Here is a 5,000-nt window from a genome sequence, read left to right as displayed (position 1 = left end):
CATTTTTTTTAAGTTCTTATAGTTTCTAAAGGCAACACTGTCCACCATGGGTGACCATGATCGCATTTGACACATCAGTGACACAGTGTTCAGCATCACAGCAACCACGAGTGACCTCTGTACAGCAATACCATTTTATCATTTCTTAAAGTTTATAGAGTTCCTGAAGGCAAGCTTTTTCGGAAGTGGATGCCACTCCTGCTTCCAAGCTTGTTTTAATCGGGGAGCTCCGCCAAACACTGTCCACCATGGGTAACCATGGTCACACTTGACACATCAGTGTCACAGTGTTCAGCATCACAGCTACCATGCCATCATTTCTTAAAGATCATAAGAGTTTCCGGAGACAAGCTATTTCAGAAGTGGATTCCATTCCTGCATCCAAGCTTATTTTAATCAGGAAGCTCCACCAAACACTGTCCACCACGGGTAACCAGGCTCACACTTGACACATAAGTGTCACAGTGTTCAACATCGCAGCAACCACGACTTCCCTCTGGACAGCAAGTGGACAGACCAGAGCTATGCCGCTCAGAAGAATATTTGACCGAAAACAATTAAAATCACCCACCTTTGGCTCGGCCGCATCACTCGGTCCTACTGATTGCTTCCAAGCGTCCTCTAGGCGGCTCCAGGAGGTTGCGACGTGATGGGCGCGCGCGTGTGACGTCATTACACGGCGCCGGAACCGCCTGCGTGCATTCGCCTTGAACACTTCCGACCCTCGCCGGCCGCCGTAGCGGAGGCGGCTGCGCCTCCTGCAAAGAAGTGGGGAAGTAAATGCAGGTGGTTTAAGGAAGTTGGCTGCTACTTTCTGAAGTTTCCCGGCGGTTGTAGAAAGGAACTGGTGGGAGTTTGAGTGCATGTGCTTGAGAGAGGAGAGGAGAGGAGAGACAGGTGGGCGTATGGAGGTCTGTGAGGTTCCTGGTGGGGAAGCAGGTGGGAGGCTGTGTCTGTGGTCACTGGCGGCGTGGACTCCTGTGTGCCGCGCTTAGGACCTTCAAGGTCCAGTCTGGGTCTCGGGTTTGTGTTGGTCACTCAGTTCTGAAGGAGTAGAGATGATAATTGCAATGCCTGCAGCTTAGGGTCCAGGGCTGGGATGAAATGCTGGGGCCAGTGGCCTCGGGCTGGGGGGGGGGGATCGTACTTTAGAGGGAGGTCCGGTCCCGCCCGCTCTGTGTCTGTGATATGGAGGGAGACTGGGCTTCAGAACCGCTGGACCCCGGCAACCTCAGCCGCTGACACCTTCGCCCGGAAGATGGAAAAGCCTTGTCCAGATAATCAGATCTTAGTGTGAAGCTTCGTCCACCATTCTGCCCTCTGGTCAGTGGCCCGCAAAGCGTCCTATCCATGCACACTTTCTGCCCTTTCCACGACATCGGGTTGATTTCTACCCTGCAGAAAGTGTGCGTTGTAGATTCTCGCTCTAGTGATCTGGTGGATTGAGAGTTCTGCTTCCAAACTAAAATCAGTCAGTTCGAATCCCCCAGCTGCTCCACAGGAAGTAATGTCCACTAACTTCCCATAGGACTTACAGCCCCAGAAATTCCGCTGGAGGGTCAGCTACAAGTCAGTTCTAAACACGTCACCATGGATGAGACGCAGGTACTTAGAGAGCTTTGGTGGAATGCTGGAAAGAATTGCCCAGCTAAGCCAAATTTCATGCCTCTGGTATGTGGAATCTTGCAGAGGCTCTGCTGTGAATTCTCAATATTCTCCACACAAAATTAACCATATTCAGATGCAATCATGTGGTGAAACTTCTATCTAGAAAGGCCATGTAAGACTGATCAATTGCACCGTGTAGAAATAATGTAGAAATGGCATTTCAGCTCCTTGTGTATTTAAAGAATATATATGACCTCAGGCTGATTTCAATCTGATACAAGATCTCTAAGTGTTCAGAGAAAGAGAGGAAGACTGTCAACAAGACAGATTGGCAGGGGAGCTCTGGTGGCCTAGTGGCAGGAAGCTGCACTGCAATCCCAGAGGCGCACAGTTCGAATCCACTAGATGCTCTGCTGGGGAAGGAGGGACAATCTCCTCCTGTACCTGTCAGATCTGATTTGATGGTACACAGAAATAATAAAATAAAAATAAATAAAATAAAAAAGACATATTGGCATAGCGGCTGCAACAGTGGCCTCAAGCATGTCACACATAGTGAGGAGGGGCTCGAAGGGGCATTTCATGGGGTCACTGTAAGTTGTAGTTACATAAGCAGCACCTAACAAGTGTTTTCCAGAGTGGTTGTCCAACTCTATTGTTTCCCCGGCCGATTGCATGCTTTTATGGGTTATTTTGTGAGTATGTTCCGTTGAGTCCCTGCCTGTCCAGCAGGTTTTCAGAGGCAGTAAATTAAATGCCCTCATGACAAGAGATTGCCCATCTTTCTCCTTGAAGCTGCTGGAGGATTTGAACTGCCAGCCTTTGTGTCCGTAGGGCAAGTCATTACCACTAAGCTATCAGAGCTGCCTTTTCCACATCCTTTTACATGGTATATTTAAAATATGTTTAAACATCTTCTTCCCAAAGTTTCGTTTACTTGCCATTCTTGTTCAGAATCCCATTTGACTACAATTTGAAAGCTTTGTATAATGGGAGGTAAGATTCAAGCTCCTTTTTTTAAAATTTTTTTCCCTTCATATGGGTATCTGATCGTTCAGGTGCCAGTTTTGAAAAGATACCTATCATCCAATGGACAATGACTAGGGAGGATGGAAGGAGAATTGACGCCTTTGAGCTGGGGTGCTGGAGAAGAGTATTGAATGTACCATGGACTGCCAAGAAAACAAACAGATTCATCCTGGAGAGGGTTAAACCAGGCTACTCCTTGGAGGCAAGGATTCTGGGGCTTCGTCTGACATACTTTGGACATGTTGTGAGGAGAGACAGGTCCTTGGAGAGGGACATCATGCTTGGGAGGGTAGAGGGATAGCGCAGGAGGGCAAGACCCTCTATGAGGTGGATTGATTCAGTGACTGGGGTAATCGGGATGGGTGTGTCAGAGGCAATGTGATTGGCACAGGATAGAGCAGGGTTCAGGGCTGTTGTACATAGGGTCGCTATGAGTCGCAAACGACTCGACGGCACATAACAACAACAAACAACAAATCTATCATCCATAGCTCTGGAATCTCTGGACCGGAGGTTTCCTTGCCGACTGGTTTAAAATGTTCTAGGTCACTCGATTAAGGGATGGTCAGTGGGGTGGGGGGCTTTGTGTTACCATGAATGGCAGAAGCAGTGGCTGCATCTCAGCACAGAGGTGATGTACCCCTCACAGTTCATTTTCCCTTCATCCCACAGGTCTTGACACCCCAACAGCCTGAGGAGGAAGGAGGAAGAGGTTAAAGAATTTGGATATTGTCATCTTCAGGGATGCCGTTCATGGGAGGTTGAACTTTCTCACAGCAAACACCTGATCTGGAAGACACAGGAACGGAGCTTTCTGGTAGCTGCTGATGCCCCCAAAACGAAAGAAAATGGACAGAGTTCAGGTGACAATTTTGTTTTCTTTCTTTTTATTAATTAATTAATTTCTTTTTCATTTCAATGAACATCTACAGAGATTTTGGAATTCCATTCATTCATTGTTGCACCCTTCTCCCCCCCCGCCCCCCATTTGCTCCTCTCCCCAAAAAGCAAAAGAAAAACTCCCTCATTGGTACACAATCCCCCCTGCACATCCCCCAATCCCACCCCCAACTCCGACAAATTTTTTTTAAGCCATGTTCTTAATTATCCTCTGTAGAACAAACACAGAAAAATGACAGTCGTGGTCTCCTAGGAGTTCTTAATCCACGTAGATCCCGGGGCAGAGAGCAGTTGGGGAACCTGAGTGTCAGGAGGCAGGATGGGTGTTAGAGCCACAGAGCAGGTGTCCTGCAGTGTCTTCTGGAAGACGGGCTGCTGAGTGTCCACTGACTGGAGCGAGGGGTAGGAGTCGGGGCGGACCACGTCCGTGCAGCAGTGGAGACCCACAGGGCGAGCTCCTCCTAATGTCCAGATCCTGGCTCCCTCTTGTTTGCACCCACTTCTATGTCCAGAGGGAAGGTGTTTCTGGGCAGTGACTCCTGGCAGTGGTGAGGGGCCTATGAGCTCACGTCCACAAGGACCACACTGAAAAAGCCTGTGGCCACAGGTCCTCTGCCACCTGCCCGGTGCTGTGGAGGGCAGGCCGGAGGCTCGTTCGTACCCTGCCAGCTTGAGCGAACCCTTTCTAATTCTTGGCTTAGGCCCTGGGATTTCTGGAGTCATGGTAAGGGTTGTGCTGATAGAAGGAGTCTTAGCAACCTGCCCACAACGTCTGAGAAAGAGGCTGGGTCATCAGCCCTCCCTCTAAGCGACAGAGCCGCACTGTTCCTGCTCAAGCAGGGTTTCGGTGACTTTTAATTTATGCTTTACCTTATTTCCTAATGGATTTTCTAGTTCAGATATTTAAAGATACCTTGTACAATGTTAGTTCAGTGCCTCTGAAAAGTAACACATTTAGAGTAGTCGATGGGGCAGAGAAACAACCTTTAGACTTTTCAGTATAAAGTGATGTTAAGGACATAGTTGCCTTGTTCACGGGATTGTTACTGAATTATTGGTGTTGCACATATGTCCGGCGATTCTTTGTGTTAACGTGGACTGAAACGGACAATCCTGAGGTCGGTTCTGACTCTTCACGACCGTCCATCAGTTTCAGAAGGCTGTAAATGTTTGCAAGAGGAGACCTTAGTTCTGTCTGACGCTGTAAAGCGTGTGGCAGTGCTTCCTGGCCGCCTCTGACTTCCAGCTGGTGGGAGAGATTCACTGTGCACAACAGCCCAAGCTGACCTGCTCAGACACATCTCCATCCTCTTCTTCTTTTCACCAACCCAGCACATCCTCCACTTCTGTCCTGGGGTTTGTTGCACCCAGAATTCACACACAATACTCAGGATTGTGGGGTGTTGCAGACCGAGGTTCCCAAAGGATGGAATAATTTTATAATTATTAATAAAGAGACAAAC

At 48.6% G+C, this 5,000-nt stretch overlaps 1 protein-coding gene across 1 annotated transcript in view; it reads left to right on the top strand.

The window, feature by feature from the left end:
- LOC102847535 (zinc finger protein 615-like) overlaps window positions 1-5,000 on the top strand; it is a 26,871-nt gene that overhangs the window by 8,976 nt on the left and 12,895 nt on the right. The window lies entirely within an intron of this gene.

The sequence above is a fragment of the Elephantulus edwardii genome, unplaced genomic scaffold (assembly GCF_000299155.1).
Source record: "Elephantulus edwardii isolate Elephantulus edwardi_28Jun2011 unplaced genomic scaffold, EleEdw1.0 scaffold00208, whole genome shotgun sequence".
In the NCBI taxonomy this organism is placed as follows: Eukaryota; Metazoa; Chordata; class Mammalia; order Macroscelidea; family Macroscelididae; genus Elephantulus; species Elephantulus edwardii.
This window is presented reverse-complemented; position numbering and strand designations above follow the sequence as displayed.